Raw genomic sequence first — 24,466 nt, forward strand, 5'->3', positions numbered from 1 at the left:
CCCAGCTGCAAAAAGACCCTATGAAAGACAGAGCAAAACCTGCAAAATGCAAGAGGAGTTTTTGCTAAGATCTCTTCCCACTAGAAAATCCTTTTTTTCTTTTGCGTACCCTGATTGTAAGATTGTAGGCGCTCTTTGTGAAATGCTGTGTGCTTATAAAAAAGGCTTAAGAGGCTTAGGTTTAAAGGCAGCCTTGGGAACTGAAAATACCTGGCAGATACTTCTGTCAGTGTAAATTTGTCTAGTTCTATCGACTTCAGAGGCTACATCTAAATGACACCAGCTGAGAGCCAGGACCAGAGAGCACATCCCTGGCCTGTCATTTTCAGCTTTGCCATAGACATGTGAGTTTTCAGGCATTCCCTCCTGGGTAAGATAGTAACTACCTGGATTTGTGATGCAGGGACAATTTTCCAGAGGAAATTATAGTTATAATTCCTCTGCAAAATGTCATGCAGACAAGGCGGGGTCTTTGCCAGGGACATTGCCTTCCTCACACACAACCCTCCTGGTTCACTGGACACCACCATCCTTCCACTTCTGATTTTTTTCCAGTCTCATCTCCTTTATGACTCCAGCGATCTCAGATAACACGCCCTGACAGCGAGGCAGAGGAAGCAGAGGAACTGCATTTCAGTGGTGACCTGTTGTTTTACACGCCACCCACCCTGCCACAGCAGCACACCGGCCAGGACATCAATCCACCCTGGCTCTGGAATAGCAGTGACTATAATACGTAAAGTCAGCGACAACCATCAGTGGGAAAAAGCCCAGCAGACAGTGGCTCTGCAAGTCAAGTGGCAGTAGCCACTTCTCCTTGCAGGAGGAATGCCTGGAGCTTGGCTCCCCAAAGTGAAGGCTTTCAAATGCAACGTAAACCTTCCCTCCAACCCTGCAATAACCAAGAAAGCATCCTCTCAAGGTTAATCGGAATCTTTTCAGAGTAGAAGGGCTATTCTGCAAGAGACAGAATTAATGACACATGAATTCCAGGATTTTAAATGTGTCTTCTTTCTCCCCAGGGATCCCAGCTTGCTCCTGCATCCCAGCCTGGCCATCCACCTGCTCCAGTGCCATGTCCCCACCTACCTCCCTCTTGTCCCAACCACTCTGGTTGGGCATGGCACAATCTGGAGCTGTGGAAGTACTGGCTGGCTGACAGGACAAGTGCTGAGTGACCGGCTGGCAGGATGGATGTGAGCTGACTGACTTGTCTTTCTGTCAGGGAGGCATTAATGTGTGTCACTTCTCTATCCACCTGCCAGTAACAATTTAGGTCCTCTTCAAACACAGATGGTCACAAACCTTCTGGCTTTGCCACTGCTGTACAAACAAGCCAGGCAGCGCTGGCATACCAAAGCTCCAAGCGAGATGCTATACCCGGGTCCCATGGCCCTGCGGCTCTGCCCCTTCTCCAAAGCTCCCTCCCAGGTCAGATACAGGAGCACGGTCTGGTAGAAACTCACCTCCGCACTGCCTGGTGCTCATTTACCATCCCATCCATCTAGCTGGTCTTGATGAGAAGCTTATGACTTTGTGGCTGCCAAAGAACAGATACTGGGTTCCTGTTGCGCTCCCTGGAAAAGCCCCAATTTTCAAGGAGCAGCACCTACTGCAAGCAGCGGAGGCTCACTGCAGCTGGCACCTGGCAGCCTGTGGGCAGGACCAGGCAGAGCGCAATGGGCATCTTTGCTGACGTTCAAAATCCCATCTCTCACATATGCCTCTGCAGCTTTCCAGCCAAAAACTTTTGCAATGTTCTGCAGGCCCCCTGCCAGGGATGTAAAGCCAGCACACAGCCTGCCAGGGAATATAGAAAAAATCTGTTTCAAGATTAAATGTCCTTGCAAGGTGGAAGCCAGCAGATGCCAAGACCTGTGACCCATTACCTAAGGGGTACTAACGCAGGAACCTGCCACTACTTCCCTCTCCAGACCTTGCAAAGGTGGCCTCGACCAGCTGGGAGCCAGGCTCCCGTGGGAAGGGGGCCTCCCCGGGGTCCTTAGCACCTTCGATGCTGCACTACCTTGTCTTCAGACCTGTTCCTTGAAAATGCACGTGTGGGACGTTCTCTTTGGCACAGTCACTCTGGATTTCCAACAAGTGGCCATGCTTGCTCCCTTGGGCTTGGCCCTGTTCCTCAGCTTTAAGTGGTGCCCCAGGGTTTCCTCAGCCTTCCTGCTGGCAGCTGGTGCTGGCCACACTCAGACAGGAGGCCCTTGGGGGGGATGCAGCCCAGCCACTCCACGTGACGTTTGAAAGGCTGAGAAAGCCCAGCATCCAGCTGTAACCCTGGGGGTGGAGAGGTGATGCAAAAGGGAAAAGCAGAAAAAGCGACCCTGAAAGACGCTCTGCTACCCTGGATGTGGGGAAGAGCGAGCCATAGCGGGTGGCTTTGCCAGCTCTCATGTAAGGCGCACTGAGCGTTCTGAGCTTGTAAAGTCTCCTGGCCTGGCTTTGGGAAGAGGCAGTTCCTGCACACTTCTTCCTCCATGCACACCCATGTTGGGTGGCTACCTCAGGGGGGATATTTCAGCTCAAACGGGTCAGGTGTGGCAAACTGACACTGGGAACAAAGTTAAGAGGACACCTCCATTCGAGGTTAGGAGCACCTGGTGCTGGCTGTGTGACTGGCCCACCCAGGCTGAGTAGCTCTGGGGACAACCTGGGACCAGGGCTGTCGAGGGTGCCTGCTGCATTCAAGTGCTGAACAACAAGAGTCCGCGCTTAATCAACTTCACTTCTTTCTCCCTGTGGCAGTCCAGGCGCTGATGCCATCTCCTCTCATCAAGCACTAGCACCACAGAGGCACCCCATGGTAGTGGGAAGAGGAGGAAGGGGTCCAGAAATCAGTCTGACCCTTGCCCAGCACACCACTGCATCTCCAGCCTCATCCACTGCTGCCTGTAGAGACCCCCTCCAGCCTTCAAAATCGCCTTTAGCCACAGCCTGTTTCCTTACCCCAGAAGATACTTTTTTTTTTTTCTTCCCCTCAATAATTCATGTGCAACAGGTTTATTCTTGAACACCAGACAACCAGCATTAACACTCATGGAGACAAAAACCCAGACATGGGACTCGGCTACACACACGTGTTTCTCGTTGCCCCATGCGGTACTCATCTCGTGGGCACCTCTTTCTGCTTCCAGCACCAACACATCTCAAAACTAAGGCCCCAAAACTCAGATCACAAAAAAAGCCACCCCAAAATACAAAAGAAAGCAACCCCCCTATAGATCCAGCCATCCCATGGAGGGAAGAAGCACTCTGAGAGCACGTAGGCAGTTATCCCACGGCTGCCCTCAGCTGTGCTCTTCTTCAGCTGACTCTCTTGGCCCCCAGCCCATGCCCAGAGCAGTGATGCTCCCTCAGGGAACCGCTAGACCCAGGCAGGAGGAGGGGACAAGGATGCAAAAACAAGTCAGCCTCACACAGCACATGCCGAGTTGCTTCCTAAAACTAGGGTGCCTGGACCGGACACAAAACCATATTATTTCAACTTCTAACTGCAGCCTTTTTAGGGGAGCTGCTGTTATACAAAATGTGGGTGTAAATGCCCTCTCCTCTCACTCCTCCTTCAAAGCTCTCAGACACTCACAACAAGCTGCTGGGAACTCAGAACCAACCAGCTGGTGAAGGTCACATTGAAAACGTGTTGCAGGGCATAGCACTGATCCCCACCTCAGCACCTTCAGTCACAGAGCCCTCCCGTTTCCCTGGTGGGAGGTGCTGACTTTAGCACCCCTTTAGCAGCATTCCTGGCCCAAGTACTGGCCTTACCTAGAAATGCCGTCATTGCAGGTAACGCTGGATAGTGTTACCTGCCCCGAGGTTGACTGACACTTCCCATTACATGGACCTCCCTTCTCACGCAAGTGAAACTTTGTTCAGCTTGAACTGAGGTGAGATTTTCCATGCCAGATGTTTTTTTTTATTACAAGACTTTCCCTCTTAATTCACAGCACCTGCAAATAAACAGGCCACTGCAAAGGCAATTTAAATAAAGGTTTGACCTTTCAGCCATGAGTTTTTCTGGCTTTGGTTAGCTCCAGCTACTGTCTTAATCACATCTTATTATTTCATGCTCTGTGTGCTATGTGCCAGTTTTTACTTTTAAGGAAGAAATGCTGGCATATGTTGTTGGCTAATAGATGTGTGGGGAAAAACAGTCATTAGGGAAAGCCTACAGAAGAAGGTATTTTTAAAATGAACTTTTGTGTTGTGGTAAAACATATGCCCCACAGAAAATCACCTACACTCAATAATGAAAGAGGCACATTTATATAGGATGTATACTGCCTGTTGTACACTGATTTTAGCAACCATATGTCCCCAAAGTACCCACGCATACCTCAAACTCCTGGGGAAAGATCCTCCGCTGGTGTAAATGGCCCCAGCTCCATTCACAGGCTGGGAGCTACTTCATTGACGCCTGCTGAGGATCTGCTCCGGCACCTGCCTGTTGCAGGAGCTCAGCTCTCTCCCTGGCTGCCTTTCGGCTCCAGGATCGGGCAGGTCATTGGCATGAATCAGAGCCTCCCACTAGCAGCTGCGTGGGAGGGAAAATAAAAATTCTGTCAGAGTAGGCATCGGCGAGGCCATCGATACCAAACATCCTGGAGGAGCTCCAAGCCGAGGAAAGTGGGGAACGACTTAATAGCAGGAGGATTCATCAAGGATGACAAAATAGTTTCGATCAGGCATTTATGTAAGGTTCGTCCTGGGCACAGAGAGGCAGCGCTCGCTGCCTGCCAGACCGAGTCCGAGGATGAGCCCCAAGGCAACCCAGGCAGCTGGAGCGCTTGGGCAGGGGCTTTGTGCCTGCAGCAGCCCGACTCACTCCTCTGGGACACCGAAGGACGCTGGTCCAGCTCAGCTGGAAAATACCCCAGCCAAACTGCACATACCTCCAACGGACCTGGGGTGGGCACTGGACCTGGGCTGCGTGGCAGGGAAGCCACTCAGGCACTGGCTGTGGAGCCCTCACCATGCTCCATGTTCCTCCTGCTTGGTAATGACAGATCAGTTTTGGCCTTGCTTGTCATACCCTATGGGGCTGATGTTACTCCCCATCTTTGACATCATTAACACATCTCACTTGGAGGTCTTGTGGAATCTTGTATACCCACAGCCCTGAAGGGTGCTGTGGGTTTTAGGTGTTGTCCTAACCCAGGCTCAGGGTGCTGCTCCTCTGCTGTGAGCCAGGACACTTCCTCGAATGAGCAGAAGGAAAAAAACCCTTGGATTTGCTCTGCAGTGGAAGGCACCGAATGCCTTTGCAAAAGCAGCCTCCATTTACCACCAGAGTGCACAGGGGGATGAACAGAGGTGACAACGGGCTCATCGGAAGCCCAAAGCTTCCTGGGAACAGCCCTGGGATGGGGCAGGGCACACAGCTGCGGGGGCTCACTCCAGGAGATGGAGGGGAGGCGGATGGAGGGAACACCTTCACTGCTTCAGGCAGGGTCACTGCAACAAGGGAGGAAACAAATGCGACTTGCAGGTACGCAGCATTCGTAACAGGAATCAGAGAGTCCCTCTCTCCCTTCTGTGCAAATTGCCAAGGCCACAGCTGCATGATTTAGGGAAAGCTGGGGAAATTTCCTCCTACAGCTCTTGAAGCGGGTGGGAAGTGGAGGGTAGGATGGTGCTGAGAGCGCCTGGGATCACTCCACGGGGCAGCTCCGCCCTAGGATCAGGCAGCCTGCCCCCCTGAGCAGCAAGTGATGTCTGGGCTAAAGCATGGGAAAACCAGCAACTCAGAGGGATGTCTCCCACTGCACAAAGGGACAACCTGCAATCCCACCTTGTCCAGAGCGTGCACACAGCACAGACAACAACTGGCAGGAGAGTTTCAAGGAGTCTAGCTTCAGGTGCATTTTTTTTGCCTGGCAGCTAAATATCCAGTGGTTACAGCCAAGTCTGCTTTTGAAAGCTGAACCAAAGCAGCCCAGCTGCCTGCTGAGCTCACAGTGGGGGACAGGTACAACGTGGTCCAGCATCGCATGGTTCCTCGCCTCCAGGGAAACAGATTATTTCCTGCCTTAAATAATGCAGTGGAGGAAGAATAAAATGATAGGGTGGGTCACAGAAGCAAAGTGAATGGAGAGAAACCAACAGCAAAGGGCCTCTGAGAAGATTATTCGTGCTTTACCGAGTTCTGAAACCACAGAAGGTGTCAAAGCTAAGTCAAGTGCAAGCCAGGTGGAGAGGAAAGCACTTCATCTCTCCGAAAGAAAGTTTCCCAAAGGTTATTGCACAGGCTGGGGAGAAATACACAGAAGTGATACATTTCTGTGAGGGCCTCATACCACTCCTGGTACTTAATCCAGAAAAAAACTGTTCTTTGCTTGGAAGGAGGCATCACCTATCCACCCATGGATGGCCATGCTTCCAGGCCACTACTTCAGTCCTTCGACAGCAGCTAAGCAGAGTTAGACCAAAACTAATGAGCCTATGGCCATGCTTCTGTGGCTTCTGGTCACAGAAGGCAAAAAAAAAAACCACCCAAAAGGCAATAGGGCTGAAAATTCTTGAAATATTTGAAATTCAGAGAATAGCAACATGGCAGGAGAAGGCAGGTATTTCACATAGTAACAGATACCCAGACAGTATAAAGTCAGTAGTGCATCGGGGTCATGGCAGCAGCAAAGCCGCAACATGAACACTGGGACATATCTAAGGGCAGGAACATCTGCATGGGAGTGTTCTTCCTTTTCTATACGTAGGGATAGGGCAGAGGGAGAATTAAGTCACTTCAAAAGCATCGGGCCTTTGGGGTTAGAGCATGGGTTGATTCATGCCTTTGACTTCAGGTGTGAAAAGTAACCACAGCGCAAGGCCTTTCTGTATGTAACTGCTGCAGCTACCTGAACTTGGATATCCCAGATACATATTCCTTCCCATCCCAGGGGGAATTTCAAGCTTCATGAACTTTCACTTGTTTTCTAGGAAGCTGTCCCAAGTGCATAAGTTTTGGTTTTATTTGCAAAGGCCACACATTTCCTCTCCATTTTGCAACAAGTGCGGGGGCTCTGTCTGTGAAGGCAGTGATCTCAGAAGTGCTCTGCAGTAGCATTTCCAACCATTTGGCCAACTATTTCCAAGCCACATCCCAGATTATCACCCACCTGAACAAGTGCTGAACTGAGAGGAACCCCCTCTTCCTTGTAGGTAATTTGCCCCTTCCCAAAACTTAGTCTCTCAATCACCGTGCAAATCAGTGTGGACACAGGAATCAGGCTCATACTCCAAAGAAAACAAATACAGATAAGAAAAAAAACCCCTCTCCTCTACATGAGATCTGCTTCAAATTTATCACCTACTCAAGAGATGTTTATTCCAAAGGGCTCTGTCTTTGCCCTTCCTTCTGTCTCAGCATGAGACACACATCTATTTTTGGCAGAGCTGAATATTGTACCTGGAAGTGAGCAGCGTAAAGAACAACTGCAGGCTCCTGACCATGAGGGGTGCAAACCTCCCAGAAGACTGCGTGTTCCAGTAACAGAGAGTTTACCACGTCCTCTGTAAGATGCCAGCCAAGATTTGTAGATGTGAGTCATGATCAAAATTTTTCAGCTGCATCCAGCCTGTTCTGCCTACATTGCTCTTTAAAAATCAGTTTCATGTCTCCTCTACTGGTATCTATCTTCATGCTCTTTCAGCAGCCGCCTATTCTCTGTTTTGTCATTGCTTGCATCACATTTCCTAAAGGGCTGAAGAGTAATGAGTCCTCTTACCCCTTTTCTTGCTGCATCAGAAGTTTCTAATAAGAAAACTGCGCTGTTAAAGGCAGCGGCTGCAGAGCCCCAGGAGCCCAGAGGAGCTGAAGCAGAAGCATGACCTCTCTGGAGGCATCTCACCTTCCCTCTGGCCCCTGGTGTGTAGAGAAGCAGCATGATCCCCCCACACCAGGACCCCAGATTAACTTCCAGTGTGGACACACCCCTTCCAAATGAAGTCTCCCTCATTTTGCCATCATTAACAACACATGAACAGCTCTTCCCCTGAATGTTTTCTAAACCTCATTCAAAAAGCTGATAAAAAAACCAGGAGCTCAGGCTTTTCTGGGCCTCAGGAGGAGCAGCCTGCGTGCACCCTTTCTCCCCACAGCCCCAGGGAGGGGCTCCAGGCAGATCCCTCACAGTTGTTATCAGTGGGGAAGGCCACATCTGGCTCCGGGGCTGGTCTACTAGGGTCAGACTAGAGTCCATTAGACCTTCTTTTCCGTCAAAACCCAGCAGGTATCTCTCAAATACCAGTAGCAGCAGGACTCTCCTAAAGAACAGGAGCCTCACCTCGTATTTCGCTCCAAGCTTTCTTTGTGGAAATTGAATGCATCTGGCTTTTTTGTTTGTTTGTTTATTTTCTCTGAATAGGACACCAGGTGGTTTTAGAGCTAACCCAAAGCACAGATCAATTCATCACCAAGCCCAATACAGCAGCTGAAGGGATACAGACTGACTTCTCCAGCTCCCTCTTTCCGAGAGGTTGTTTCTCTTAAAATGTTAGTTAAGTTTTTGCATAGCAACTCGCATGTAACTGTGTGGAACAACATAAATGCTGGCGAAAAAATATAGGCAATAACATTGGATTCAAACATCGGAAGATCTTCCTTCCTCCCTGTACATCCTTAGCAACAGCTCCCTACATCCGTCAGTATTAATGCCCTTGTAGCTGGGACAGGTCTGTGGTGGCTAAGCAGCGTGAGCTGGCAGGGAGAGGCTAGTACTGTTACTGTAATTACTGATAGCACACTCAAGAGCACACTTGTTTTTCCAGCTGTATCTACGGCTGAAGCAGTGGGTATTACCTTTCTCCATAATTTTTGCCTGCAGGATGGATTCTGACAGACCAGCATCTGTGGATACATTTACTACTACAGAAATTATGCTGGGTCCTCACCTCCTTTTTTTCCCCTAGCACCATTAACTTGAGTAGCTGGGGAACAGCTGAGGGGCTGCTCCAAAATTTGGTGTGCCCTTCAGCATGTGTACAACACCCTGTCATAAAAGCAAGCAAGCAGCACATCAAGCAGAACCGGCGAGAAGTCAGACGTATCAATTCCACAATGACTCAAGGACAGCAACCTAAACCAAGACAATTCTAGTATAAAACTATTCGCAAAAAGAAATTGCACCAAGTCCAAAGATTTTGGCCATAATTTGCAGCCAGCTGGCCCAGCGGGGCCTCTTCCTGCTCTGGTTAGTCAGCAGCCAAATTTCCATTGCCTTTGCTGGAAACACCTGCAGAGCACCACAGCTGTGCCAATCTGCTGGAGGCAGCAAGGCAGGGATAGCAGTCCCATGTGAAACTGCAGCCGGGAATCCGATGGGCACAGAAGACACACACCCGTGCTGGGATCTGGCCGGCATGGAAAGGGAGCAGATGGGAGGTCTCAGCAGCTGAGCTGGTAAGCTAAGAGCTATCTCCAAACTGAAATGCTGAAGATCAAATGCTAAAACTAGTGCAAGCGGTGTGGCTGTACTGGAGTAACCGCATTAGCCAGGAACCTTGATGTTGACCTTTGAGAGTCCAACTGTCCTTCCTTCTTTCTTCTTTGCCCATGTGCTGTCATGTTTAGCACATCCCTTCCTCCTGCTCTCTGTGCTTCCTCGAACACATCCACACTGGAGAATGAATGGCCTCCCCAGTCAGCAAGCAACATCGCCACAGCAAACCACCCCTTCAGCGGGCAAACCAGTGGGTGGAAAACATGCACAAAGGCACACGTCTTCCTGGCTGAGGGAGTGAAACAGCGAAGTTGTCACTGAGCCAGGAGATAGGAGGCCTCCAAGTGACAGACCTAAAGTGGCTCTGCGTGGGTTCATTGCTCTGTTGCTGACTGACATCAGGCTCTTTGGGCTCGGAGAGATCTGTTTCATTTTAAAGAGAAAACTCCTCCAGGGATCTCATTAGCACTATCATGAAAGACAGAAAGGAACTGGAGGTTGGTGGAGAGGTGATGGTGGGGAGGGAAATGGGACAGAAGCACTGCCAAGCTGTGTTTAAACTGCCAGGGGAAGGAGGCTGGGAGCACTCTGCCCTGCGGGGATAGCCTCGCTGCCCCAGGGAAGGGCTGCCTCCTTCCCCTGTCCGCAGGGTGAGTGGCTGGGGTGGGAGGGCAACGTCCAGGAGAGCAGCTGCCCAAGAGCTCAACCCAAGGCACCTACTCACCCACCTGCGCTCCTGGGGCAGTTCTCCCCTGCCAAATCCCTCCTTCTCCCTGTGCTCTCACTCTTCTTGGGGTCCGTTCTCCTCCCCTCTCCCATCACTGACTGGGCACTGATTTTAGGGGGCAGCAACTCTGGCCAAGTTCGTGCCTCTGCAACAGGCAGCAGAAGACAAGGTACCCACGGCTGTGTTCGCAGTGGCAGGAAGCGCAGTGGTGTTGTTACACAGCCATCCCACTCCGTAATGCTGAGGACTAGTCTGACACAGGATCCTGGCAGCCCTACACATTTCAAGCTGATTGCTCCCTGAAAGCTGCTTCCACCTTCCTGAAGACTCCATTGCAAGAAGGGGGTGAAGTAGTCTGTGAAAGAGCAGTTGAGTGGATCCAGAACATGGGTAGATATCCCTCTGTTAGGCTGAGAAAAGTCACAAAAGCAACACACAAAAGCAGGAAAGAACCCACAAAATTAGGAGGGGGAAAAGAATCCAACTTGGTTAATATGAAGCAAAACATCTCAGTTATAACTGCAAATCAGCTTAAGGAATTAAAAGAGACATAACTTAGGCTCCCTGTGCTATCGCTCACCAGAAGTAATATTCATTGTTACAATTTCTTCTACGTAGCACCATAAAATGTCAAATAAGATTGTGCTTCTTTCAAGGACAGCCTGTTTGAAGCAATTGGTGAGTCTTGCTTGGAACACCTGGCCAAGGACAGATGCATTCATCTCCCCATGTCTTGAAGAAATCGAGGAGAGATATTTATCAAGGAAATGAGTAATACAAATGGTTTGGCTTTCAGCTGATTTGGAGACACATACAGCAGGTTCCAGCACAGGTTTGTAAAAAATTAATTAGCAGTGAGTGGGAAAAGGAGTGATGAGTGTTATTCTCTGTGCTGCAGTCTTGTTTAACTTAATAAAAGTATTGAACTTGAAGATCCCAGTGAAACACCTCCTAAAATTAAGTGTTTCTCCAGAAATGGAGCTGTTCATTTCACAGTAAGAATGATAAGGTTCTAAACCCTATCATGTTTTGGTTCCTAACACCAGATATCTGATAAAATTGTCAGACTCCCCTCAACATTTAGCTTGATTTCTTATCGTTAAAAATCAATGGGATTTTGGAGCCTAATTTATCCAGCTGAGCTCTGCTCTGCTTCTGTAAGCACCTAAAGTATGAATATTTGCCATAAAATAATTAGGTTTGTTCTAAATTTTAATGGAAATCTAACAATAAAAGTTTGGAGAAGATAAAATTCAGAATTTTCCCAGGAGGTTTCTTCAACTTGCAAGCCCCCCAAGCAAGCTGTGAACCAGAGGAAAAACTACATCAAAGCAGTGGGCCTGGCAACCCTGGTAAGGGCCACCACACAATGATATTCTCCAACCTACATGTCTCTTTTAGAGCCTGATACCTGATTGAAGAACAGAACATTTATAATTGCAGACAGTAAAGCATAGCTTTAATGACTGACAACCTGCCCGAAGAGGGACTGGAAGCTCTGCTCATTTCTGGGTGACTACTTCAAAGGGAGCAGATGGGCCTGAACTGCAGCCCTGGGTGACTGCAGCACCCTTCCCAGTAGGGCTTCAACAGCGGGAGCCCAGTCTTGCATCCCTCGTGCAGGTACTTTCCTTGGGATTCACTCCTGGTTTCCATAAGCACAAAGGCCAAAGAGAATTAGGCCAGCTAAATTCATAGTGATGCATCAGACTCAGAGCACTTCTAATTCCCCAGGAGACAGCGACCAAAACCGACTGCTGGGTATTAGTCCTTCAGGTCACCTTCTAATGTCACAGGGCAAGTGACAGTCACCATAACCCAAGTTGGGCAACTACTGCATTGGGCCAGTTCCCACCGCAGCCAGTGGTGACCTTGCCAACGAAAACCAGAGCAAGGAAGTTCTGGGTATAAACAGCAGCAGAGCTCATTAGAAGAAGCAAACCTTTGCTGTAACCAACCAACACCAGATGATCCCTACTGGACAGCAACCACCTCCATGGTTCAAACATCTCACAGAAGATTTTCTCACATCCATCAACACCCCAGGAAGGTAATCACAAGGTCTTGTGCAGTGCCACAAAGATAACAGATTGTACTCAAGCAACAAACACTGGCTTCCTCTCTGTGAAAGCTCTGTAAAAGCAGGGGCTAGTGGGTAGGGAGAGAGCTGGAGAAAGCAGCATCGCCCCCACAGAATCGACCAAGCCACCCACAGTCTTGGGCATGCTGATATGCCAGTTCTGCTTTCTCTAGGCACTCTGCATTTTGCAGAAGGCAGCTACCAGTGCAGCTGGCACCAACTCCGCAGTTTCCCTATGGACACCCCTGCAGAGCCCTCACTCACGAATCTATTTCAGGTTGTTCTTAAACCGCCTCATACAGATAGGAAAAAATCCCGTCTGCTCAGCTGGTGCATTTGAAGTGTTAGAAGCATCACTAAGGCGATAAAGCTTTTCTTCTCTTTTTTTATCCCTCCTGTTTAAAAAACCCCAAAACTTCTCAGAAGCTGTAGTTCCCCTTTCTCTTGCACACACACTTTTTCTGTCAAAAAAGCTCACCCGCACTGCAATCATAATCTGTGGGGTTGTATGTCTGTAGGTAAAAACACACAGCTATCAGGCGGAGGCACAGGCGTTACAGTACCAGTCAGGCACAGAACAAAATCTTAACTTCCTCCCTAGGTCTAGGGCATACCGTGCCAAGCTTGTTCAATCAGTCTTGTTACAGTCAACAGCACTTGGACATCCATGCCTGCACAGGGGCTGAATTTGGGATGGGCCACTGTTCAGCTGGGGTGGGGATGTAGGTCACCCTGGTAGGTATAAATCATCATAGTTGATGTCCCAGTAACTGACACTACGTCACCTGTCACCCATCCTGAGAGTCACCACACCCCAGGCAGTTATATGAGGACCACAGATGCTCCTTAGGTGGGGCTGCCTGGCAGAGTCCCTCCATGGACTACGTGGTGTTGAAGGTGGTGCTAAGAGAACAGTGTCCTTCTGAGAAAGTCACGTCTTTTCAGAGTGAAAGCAAAGCTCCAATGACAGAAACAAACCAGCGTCTTGCTCACTTCTCATGTGACACATCAGGGCTACGTTCTGTCTGTGTTTGTTTCAAAAGGAATTGCAGAACATCGTCTGAGAGTCCAGGTGTTCTCTTCCTGTCTTCCAATGCAACTTCTTCAGCTGGCTTTGAAAAACAAGCAGTAGTGGGGTGGTTTGGAAAGATCTTACACCCATCTCTGTTCAAGACCACCTGGGCCATCTGCAGGCAACGCAATGCGTATTTTTTTCCATCCCTGTTTGCTAGCTCTGAAATCTTCTGTGACAGACATCGTGATGCAGCCTCATAGGTGGGATCCATTCTGTCTGGCCACTTCTTGCAATACATTTTATAGAAGCCATCAAGAGATTTCCTGATGCTGGTATCTTCTGCACTATCACGTTCATACATCCATGAGAGTGCAGCATCACTAGGTTCAGTGGGCTCACACAGTCCTGCTTTTGGATAGCATCTCACATTTGCTTTCTCAGAGCCTCCAGCAGAAAAGCTCACAGGAACTGCAGAGGGTAGATTGCTCTCTCCTGCAAGCACAAGATCAATGAAACTCATTAGTCACCAGGTCACACATGTGGCAACATCTTTTTTTGTCCCCCCCCTCACTGCAGTCTGGCAAACAGGGTCTGTACAGCAGTGCACTAAACACTGCTTTAAACTTGGCTGGACTGCCAGAGGGGCTTGCTGCATAGACTCGTATAAGATGTGCTGTATTTGGGGATGTCACAGCTGTCCCTCTGCAGTGACTGACCCTACTCAGTGGTATGGACCTCCTGGCTCCTCTCAGTCACATTTCCGAAGAGGTAGAAATTGGGATGTGCTGCTGCTGGAGACAAAAGCTGACCCACAGGGAAGTCTGGTTTGCATTTGAGGCAGTTCTGCCTCTGTTTCAGTTTTCTCCCTTCATTCCCAGGTCTAATCCTTCCCTTTTAATAGTTCTGTTTTACTCCTACAGCACAATGTGCAGACCTGTCCTCCAGCTTTCAGCCAGATCTAGAGTCTATAAACCAACACTGCTACCAGTGACTGCACAGAGTTTGGGAATGGGAACTCCAAAAGGGGACCTTGTGCTTCCCCATGAAGTCCCATTTTTGCAGCCCAGCTGCACTAAACGCTCTACCCACATCCTGCAAGAATTTTTATAGATAAAATTTATGTAAAGGCTGAGGATCATTCATACCTAGCTCTTCTCTTCCTTCCTTGCTGACCCACATCTCTGGACAACAGTCAGGGCTGTGGTTCTCTTCTGCTCCAATGCAATCAAGGGCAATGCTTTGTACTTGTACATAATTAATACAGCAACAGCACAGAGGCGCTTGGCAATGATGTGACCAGGATGATCAGTAAGCCACACACAGCTTCTAGTAGGAAGAGCCTCCATAAAGAGACCTTGAATTGGGCTCTGGTACCCAGGGAGCACCTCTAACTGCAATCTCATCGCCAAGCCTGCTGCATCAGCCTGTTTGCCAAGCACCTGAGTCACCGACAAGAAAATTTTCCAGGGCTCAGCCAGAGGTTGCGCAGCCGTTATCTGCAAGTTACATAAGCAGGACGCAGGGAGTCAGGAAATAGCGTGGTCTTTTTTAACTTTGTGAAATGGGAAGCAGAGTGGAGTCCTTCATTTTGGTAAGAGACCATGTTCAAAGGAGATCACGGTATGGTGGCAGAAGGCTGCTCTTTCCCTCCCAGTACACAAAGAGCTACCCTCCCCTTCCTGAGTGGTCAGAGATTCATTAAAATGAAATTAAGATGTCTGTGCAGCCACACCGTACATTGCCTCTTTCTTCCTCCCCCTACTTCCAATCTTTGATCTTTCTTTTCAACTTCATTTCCAACGCCGCAATTTTAAACAAATTTTCCTCCTCTTGCAATGTGTCATTTCCAATGTAGTACAAAGAAAAGATTATTGGCCTTCTTTTAACATCAATATATGCCATGAGAGTAGCAAATCAGAGCTAATCAAAGAGAACAAGTCCATTTTGCCTCAATAATCTTGCAGCCTTGGTGCCTGTGTTAAGTTAGAACTGAAGCCCCATGCATCTCCGATAATTCAATCAAGCGGCCCTTGCGCTCAGACTCCTGTGGCAATTGCAAACCCCTGTGCCGTGCTGTCGTCTGTTGTCTTGCTCCTTCTTACGCACAGCTCACAGCCATGTTTCACAAAAGAGCAGCAGCTGCCTCCAGCTACAAATTTCAACCCTGCACGATCTGGAAAGAGCAAAAACCTGTTGGTTTTCAGGTATCAGGAGAGACCTCTGCAATGTTCTGTCTTTCTCCTGTGACCTTAGATTGGATACTAGGAAAAATTTCTTCACTGAAGGGGTCATCAAGCACTGAAACAGGCTTCCCAGGGAAGTGGTGGAGTCACAATCCATGGAGGTATTTAGAAGACGTGCACATGTGGCACTGAGGGACATGGTTCAGTGGTGGACTCGGCAGTGCCAGGTTTATCGTTGGACTCGGTCATCTCAAAGGTCTTTTCCAACTTCAATGATTATATCCTATTCTAAGCCAGTATGACCTATAAAACAGCCATCCTGCTGAAGCACAATCCACCAAAGAAATGACTGGTAAGTATATCAGGGGTATATTTTGGGGTTTGATTAGTCAGAAAGTACTCAATTATATTATTGGGAGAACAGTTTTCTTTCAGTTACTGATTCAAATTTATGTGTCTATTTTTCAACAGTAGGCCCTATCCTCTTAGTGGATTGCTTTTCCAGCAAAGCCTTCTTAAGGCAAGACATGAAAAGTTAAACACAGAATTCCCAGAACCAATCTATACCCCACAAAGCTGCACTTTTATTCAGCTTTCCTGACAATTTCCCAATACCTTCTTCTCAAACTATGTGCCAAGACCAATCTTTGCAAATACACCCAGCCCCTTTCCTCCCCAAAAGGTACCAACTGAGGTAGATGTCCTTCCTCAACACCCTCTAAAGAGCTGATAGTGCTGTTGTAACGCACAGATCTCCTACGTGATTTACAAACCACAGGGCACAAGTCCGGCAGCTGGATGCCTGCAGGGTCCAGAAAACTTCTCAGCTGGGGCACACATACAGCAGCACACAAGCACGCCATGTAGGCCAAGAAACTTGCTGCTAAAGGCAAAGGCAGCATTAAACTAATCAATCCTTTTCCCTCTCCATGCACCTGAGCCCCTCAAGAAAGCCAGGATTCCCTAACAACACACAGCAGCATTGCTTCAAAGCTTAGACCTCTCTGGCCAGCTCTCAGCAGCACGAAACAAGTAGTTTTGTAAACTCTTTACCCTTCCATGGCAAACTTAACAACACAGCTGTCACACACCCTTGTGCTGGCTTGGCCCAACACCTACAGAAGTCAAGGTGAAGATGAGCAGGGCTGAAAACTCACACTCCATTCAACTGCAATGGAGTGTCATCACCAGAGAATCTGGCTCAAATTATTTTTAGCTACTTTCACTCATTTATACTATACACCGAGCATGTGTTAATGGGAAAAAAACCCACCCAACAAAAAAGCCTCAAAAAACTGAAACAGGTCATTACTCATGTCTTGATTTCATTCTCACATGATGGATAATCACCAGTAAGAATGCATATTATTTCATCTGCACCTCCACTCCATGCTAATTGAAGTTCAGCATTTGTAGCTTATTAGTAAAAGACCTGGAGGCTGATAAAAGGATATTCTTTGTGTTTATAAACCTGCTCATGAAAATTTAAAGTCTCCATCTGGTACAAGCACGTAACCCCACCGCCTGAAGCACATAACCAAATCCTGCTTTGGACCTGGGCCACCTTCAGCAATGCAACAACTGCAATATTATGATTTGCACTTCTAGAAAAGCAGCTCATTTAGCAGCCAGAGCCTCCGTGTAACTGTGTTTAAGCACATACAGTTAGGGTGTAAAATAAGACAACCTTTCAAGCAGCTGAGCTGCTATGCTGCTGGCTTTCTGGGGAAAGAAATCCCCGCCCCAGTTCAGGTGGAAAGTGATCCCTGCAGCTGCTGGTGCTTCCCTAGAGCTGGTGTTGCTGTGATCTCTGTCCTTTGCAAGGACTTAGCTGGAAGCCAGCAGCTGCTAATTCTGTAGTTACAGGTGGATTTGTCCAAGCCCTCTCCCATACTGTCTTGCCTCCCCCACGGGAACTCTGCGCGTAGGACCTGTGGCTCCCCTCCTGCCCGGTACACAAAGGCCCACCCTATTATGAGGGTCTGAGAGGTTTATACTGTAGACCTGAGTATGGGAGAGCTAAACCACAGTGTTCTGCCATCAGCAGTTCTGTGAAAAGGGCAATTACATCGCTTGTTTTAGGGCAGGAATCATTTGCCCTAGGGCTTAGGAATGACTCATCCCTGGCGCACAGATGGAGCCGAGTTCCAGCCCACCAAAATGAATGCCAGTCCCATACCGGTCCCAGAGCTGCTCTGGTGCTCTCAGGTGTTAGACATTACCCGAGCAGCCACATTTGACAAGGACAGCAAGCACCATCTCTGAACCGTTCAGCCCTTGATGCTTGTCAGCCATTTTATTGATCATGCTGTGGGTAACTTGGAGCAAGGGCTGAATTTCTCTGGGTGCCTCTGTTGTGCCAACCTAAACAAGGATGAAGAAAACTATGAGACTGAGAAAAGCAAATAATTTTTTGAACAGAACTAAATTAATCTGGAGACATACAAATTGCCGTTATGTTCACAGTAGCGATTGATGTTCAACCAGAGGTTGGTTAGGTGATGCCAGCACACATCCCTATGCTGTAAACTCAATGACAGGACTATTATCCAGAGTATCTCGGTGGCAGAGATATTCAGGTACTCAGCTCGGAGATGGTGTACTGCGAAAACACGCATCTGCTTCCTGCTACAGCCATGCTGCCTGCTGCGAAGGCCCAAAGAGACCATTAGGGTCAGCTTGTCTGAACAAATGTCCCTGAACAGAGAACCGAGCAACGCAATAGTGGAAAGGAAAAACAAACGAAAGGAAAGAGCAAGACAAGAGAAACTTTCCCTGGGTAAGACTATCCCAAAAGTGGCCAATACTTTACCTACTCTCCCTGGAAGTAGATGGGGCTGAGCATAGCCGAGTACAGCTTTTTTTAGGAGTAGCTGAAAAGCAGAAGCAGGAGGTGCGTTCTAGCTGGTGAGACAAACTGCATATGGACTCCCATATCAGAGCTTAAAATGCAGCCTTGCTCCAGACACCACCCTGATTTTATGCCAATTTCAAGATCTGAAATAGACCACAGATCCTGCCTCTTGGCACACCACAGTTAACTGGTGCTCCCAAACTTCTCCTCAAAAGAGGAAGACTGAAGACTCTCCTCTGTTGGTCACAAAATCAGCCACTTCTTGCCATGGACACCCCAGCTGCTCTTTCTACCCACACGAGTCTTCTCCCCACTGTGACTTGTTACAGTTCAAGTCAACACATTCTCAACATCCATGGGAAATGATGAGTCATACAAGAAGGACAAAAGTTACCAGGTGATTTGGTTGATGGTACTCATTAGAAAAGGGCAGCTCAGAAGTTCTCACAGATTGTATTATTTCTGTTTTCCCATTAACCTGCCAGGATGCACCTGAGGTGAAAGCAATCATCCACAATTAAGAAAGCATCCCTAATTTTGTGGTCGCTATTAAGTGATAAAGCAAGTGAGCACAGGTGCCATCCCTGAGGGTTGCTACAGTCCTCTCACCACTCCTAGAAAAATCTCATCTTGCCTCTCCATCAGACACATCCATATGGCATGGGAAACCACACGCAGAAGTGATACTACTTGGGCTTGAGCAGAGCTCCCAACTGACAGCAAATTTGTGCCAAATCACATGGTTTGGGGATGCATCTATCTGATGCACAGGAGGCAAGAACAGGTCCCATGTCACAGCCAAACTTCCTATGTGACCATGTACCTTACAGTTACATGTGTTGAGCACTTGAGACAACTAACACAGAGAAAACCATCTTTTTTTTCTTTCTACCTGGCTGATTTCCAGTGGGAGTGTGCGTATCATCGTGGTAATGCAATTCCACTCTGCTCTGGGAAGAAAGAAGAAATTTAGGGAGCATTTAGCAGGAGCTCATTACACCCCAATCTCTCACAGTACCGTAGCCTGCCAGTAATTGTATACCTGAGCACTCAGGCATTGCAAAGCTAGACATTTGGGGACCAAATCCTATTGCCCTTACTTGCATTAATAAAATTCCCATTGATTACAACAGTTATAAACCCATGTCTGAACTGCTGATTACATCCCTTTACAAGAACTGGAATACATTTGCATTGTATGATTTCCATTACTAACATTTAAATTGGAATAGCACCAAAAAACCAAGTAAAAACAAGTATCAAAAAACCAAGTATCTTTCTTCTAGGTGCTCAACAAACACCTATCACTGAGTAAATGACAGATCCTACAGCCTTTGTTTTACACTACTGAAGAATTGTGGTAGAGTTTGCAAATTCTCTGCGCACATCTCTGCCTTGCAGAAAACAGCTGTTTTCTTCTTGCATCGTTGTTTGGGAAACCTTCCAGCATTTAGAACAAAGGCAAAATGGAATGTTCAATGACATTATCATTCAAAAAGACTGTTATAAGCAGAGAAAATTTGTTCCTTGTGGGTATTTAAATTGTGAACTGAAAGTGAAAATAAGAATATAATGAGCCTTGCTACTTTGCTGTCTCCCTGATGACACACAAACCAGCTTTCTCCTGCCATAAGATGCAGTAGGCTATAGCTCACAAGACAGTATCTGTGAGAGACTGCTTTACACATGACATAACCAGCTATATTCTTCATCCACCAGCCCACGGGAGAGGCACATGTTGCTGTGTCTGATTGCTGAGGAACTGGCTGGGAGCTGTGCAAATGCTGGCTGCTCTGTCAGGACACCTGGGGGAGGTGAGCGTGGGAGGGTGGGCAAAAGGCAGCAAGAAGGGAAGGAAGAGACTGGAGGAATTTGGGGATTGGAGTAGAAAAGGGAGACAGTGACGGAGGAATAGCACTGGGTATAGCCCAGTACTGAGTCAGGCTCTGTGCTTTTTTCTTCTACTTGCTGCACATCCATGGTGTGAAAAGCTAGGTGGGGTTTAATTTGTGTGGGATAAGACCTAAGCAGTTATTCTGGGGAAGCATAAACCCTTCCCTTTCTGTCGTAACTCCTTTAGGAATTTGAAATTCAAGAAAAAAAACCAAACACCCAGCCCTGCAAATGGTAAAGTGCTTTTGAAATGCAATGAGCAGGCATAGCACATTCCCCCTAGACACCCTTCCAAATGACTTGGTATTAAGCTCTGCCCTGCTCCAAAAGTTCACAGCTGATGCCTGCTGTGCCATACTTTAAGACAGCTGGAAGACTCAGCTAAAGGAAATCTTTCAGAGAACGCACTAGTTAAGCATGCTGGATTTAATAAACCACAAAGCGAGTCAGCTGCAGTATGAACTCCTACAAATTAACACTCCTTATTTGCTGAAAGCTAAGAGATAGGCACCACTCTCATCTCACAAACCTGTTCCTAAGCAACCAAGCCCCATGGGCCAGGGCAATAGGTATGGGCAGAGGCAGCATCATAAATACCATCACTTATTGCTGCGCCCCAAGAGCTTGCTGACCTCAGCCAGGCCCCAGAACAGCAGGCATTGCATGTAACTGTGAACAGCTGCTGAAAGTGCAACAGCATACAGAACATCTCTCATCACAAAGATTCCAGGTATGCCTTAAGAGATGGGCAACAACTAACTGTGGGGCCTGAGATTTTATTTTTACAAGGCAAATGCCTCTCTTGGAGTTCATAACCATTCTAAAAATAGAAACAGCAAAGTTAAGAACTCTGCAAATAGGTTTATTTAGAGTGGTTTAATTTACATGATGCTGTAGCCAGTAAAAAACCCTAAAGCATCCTATTTGTCTCAAATTGTGATTTTTAAAAAGCTTCTTAAGATCTAAGGTTAAAGATTCTACTATCAAGAGTAACCTTTCCCTGGAACATAAATAATAAAAAAACCCTGTTTGTGCAGCTGAAAACATTAACTGTCAATTAAAGTTATTATCCAGCAGATGAGGGCATCAAGGGGCTTTATTAAACTGCAACTATCTGTTGCTTTCCCATTCCATATACAGTCTTGGGAACTGACAGCCAATCTGACCTTGTCTATGTAACACCACAGGCACCGATTTCCAAAAGGAAATTCTGACAAGGCTTCTTAAGCTAATTGCTCAGGTTCCAATTAGGCATCAGGAAAGTGTGGGGAAGCAACTGCAAGAAAAGCACCACACATGTTCATGTGCACAGACACGGCGGTACTGTGTTAGACCAGCCTCTCCTTAAGCCACAGCAAAACATCTGAATGGGCTTTCAATCTCTGACAAGGCAGGACCCACCCCGAGCATTCCCAAGCCAAGCCTCTGCCTCCTCTGAAAGTGAAAATAAGAACCATCCTCCCACATCAAGTCCAGGACCACCACAGGACTGCTCTGCCCATGGCAAGGATTTACACCATTTGAGGCAAGTTTGACCCCTTTCCTCCTGTGAGCAGGCAGAAGCCTTTTATTAAAAAGAATGGTTCTTCTGGTTCTTCCTTCTTTTAACCAGCAATTTGCAGCGTTGCTTTTTTATACATGAAAGGCTCTAATTTAGCCCCAGATCATATTTGGTTTTAAGCTCATCCTATTTCAGAATAAAAGCAAAAGTATGGTGCTTGAAACTGGTGAGAAACAGTTCTGTCTGCCTGATTTTCACTGCTTAAGATTGGTAAAGAATTTTAGAAAGCAGAACTCGGTTTTGTATTTTATGGTACCTGAATGAGCTTTGTTTTATTTACATTGCACAGCTAAAGCAAATGGTAGTTGTTCCCTTTCATACTTCTTTCCTGCCTAAAAATTACAAATTCCTGCCTTATCTGTTCTCCTTTTTCCAGCTGACTCTGTACAGAGTCAGGTCTTCACTAACTCTTAGCTTTCTGACATAATTAGAATTTCCCAAAGAACCCTGATTAACTGCAAGGGAAGGAATTTTTATTCAGCCCCTGGGTTCAGTTACTAGCTAGTTAACTCCAGAATTTGGAGAAGGATTTGCTATGCCCACCTCTTCAGATATGAGCTGAGAAAGTCCCCTGGGAACCTGAGTCATCCAAGGAGACCTCTTGAAGAGAAGAGGGACTGATAAAAGACAACATTCTGCATAGTTCTAAGGGAAAAATCCTTCCTGTTTCTGGCAAGACGCACAAAAGAAAGATACTGTACTTTTAGACATTCTGCAGATGTTGTCATGCAGAAGCTGTGATGATGTGTGAGCTGTGTGATGTGATGAAGCTGTGAGCTCAAATTAAAAGAGGACTTCAACATCTATCTGGATGACAATTAGTGATCATAGACAAGTCTAACAAAAAAAAATCATATCTGTAAGAATTATTAAATCCTATTCTTTGGGGCTTTAACAAATCCTCTGCTAGAGGTAAGAATGGGGCCCAACAGGCAGCACATTGTATGCTGCAAACACCCATTCTGGAGGATGGGGATAAAATAAAGAGAGGGAAACTGCCTCTTGCTCTGAAATATTCAGTAATGACCACTGCCAATAACAGGAAGCAACTCAAGATTACAAGTATTACTGAGTAAGACAATATCACTGTATTTGCAAGTATTAAAAAGAAAACAAAACCCAAAGCAATATCCTTTCCTGATATATTAAATACTTTGCCTTTCATTCAGAATCACACATTTTCAGTACTCAGGAGGACTGACAATCCTCAGCTGATGCCCCTGGCAAGAACAGGAATAAGCAGACAGCTCTCACTGGAGATCAACAGTTTAAGTTTCAACATCAGTTTACAAAAATTCTACCTTCTGCATCTCCTTGCAAAGTGACATGCCTGACAGCTTGCTTGGAAAAAAGAGAATACGATGCTATTCATACAGCTAAAATAGAAGAGGAAGAGCCTGTCTTGACAGTATTTCTTTAATGAGAACAGACTAGAAGACCAAAACATTACATAAAATCTAGCAAGAGATTCACTTTATTTACAGATCGTGTGAACCTGGAAAAGAGGAAGCTGCTTTCCCTTGTCATTATAGCACCTGACAGTTCAATTCATTACAATGTTAGCACCCAAAAACATACACACAGTTTACATTGCAGATTCACATGCATTTCATCTCTACTTCCAACCACCTATGCACAGCTGTGGACACAAGTGACATGAGAATTATAGGCAGGAAAGCAGTTTCTAAACCAAGAAAATACTGCAAAGCAAGGTATTTTTTAAGCACCCTGCTTGAATTGTAGGTAAAATTATACCACTTGTAAATATTTTTTGGACCGAGAGTTATGACCTATAATACTACAATATCTGTGATACTACAAATACTATAATACATGGCCATCTTCATGGGAGGTCCTGCACTTGGAGGCCTGAATTGTGCTGTTGAATTGATGCCTGGGTACTACAGGGCATCTACTGTAAAACAGCTGCTGTGGGGAACAGAAAATATTCTAAAAACTATGGAGGTTGAAAATTGCATCAAATAAGGCAGATTAACTGTAGAATGACAGAATGGTTTGGGTTGGAAGGGACCCCAAAGACCCCCCAGTTCCAGCCCCCTGCCACAGGCAAGGTCACCTCCCCCCATCCCAGGCTGCTCCCAGCCCCGTCCAGCCTGGCCTTGGCCACTGCCAGGGATGGGGCACCCTCAGCTGCCCTGGGCAGCCTGGGCCAGCGCCTCCCACCCTCACAGTAAGGAATTTCTTCTTAGTATCCAATTTAAATCTCCCCTCTTTCAGTTTAAAGCCAGTACCCCTTGCCCTGTCACTACACGCCGTTGTAAAAAGTGCCTCTCCAAAGGGGTGAAGGCTGACTTAAATTTAACTTCCTCCTGATTCTTTACCCCCTCCAACTTGCATACCTGTGTGTCTCAGTCAAATGCATCTATGTGAGTTTGTTCAACTTTCTACCAACTTATTATTTAGGTTCATATCCCAAATCAGTGGATTGGTTTTCAGAAGTGCTGAATACACAGATGCTCACACCAAATTTAAAGGAAGCCATTGAGATTTTAGATGGCATTGTCGTCATAAAAACTAAGCTTTAACTTCACTAATTCTTCAGCAGCAGATCACTACAAGTTGCACAACAGAAAACCAGGAGAGGTACCTTCTAGTTCTCAGATTTTACGGTCCTGATCTTCTATTTTTGTCTAAGACCAAAAGCATGAGTGTGGGAATATCACAAGAACTGCATACAGAT

At 47.0% G+C, this 24,466-nt stretch overlaps 1 protein-coding gene across 19 annotated transcripts in view; it reads right to left on the minus strand.

Moving 5' to 3' along the window:
- The window catches only part of CHGB (chromogranin B), a 111,614-nt gene that overhangs the window by 16,485 nt on the left and 70,663 nt on the right, over positions 1–24,466 (minus strand). The window contains exon 1 of one of the 19 annotated variants that reach the window (XM_080388584.1): positions 12,874–13,252. The exons of 17 other annotated variants lie outside the window; for them this stretch is intronic. The gene's annotated coding sequence lies outside the window, so the exon portion shown is untranslated. Of the gene's footprint in view, positions 1–4,351; positions 4,550–12,873; positions 13,253–24,466 lie in introns of those variants that run through there. One more of the 19 variants, XM_080388585.1, reaches the window with a different exon arrangement.

Source organism: Falco punctatus, assembly GCF_963210335.1.
Source record: "Falco punctatus genome assembly, chromosome: 5".
Taxonomy (NCBI): Eukaryota; Metazoa; Chordata; class Aves; order Falconiformes; family Falconidae; genus Falco; species Falco punctatus.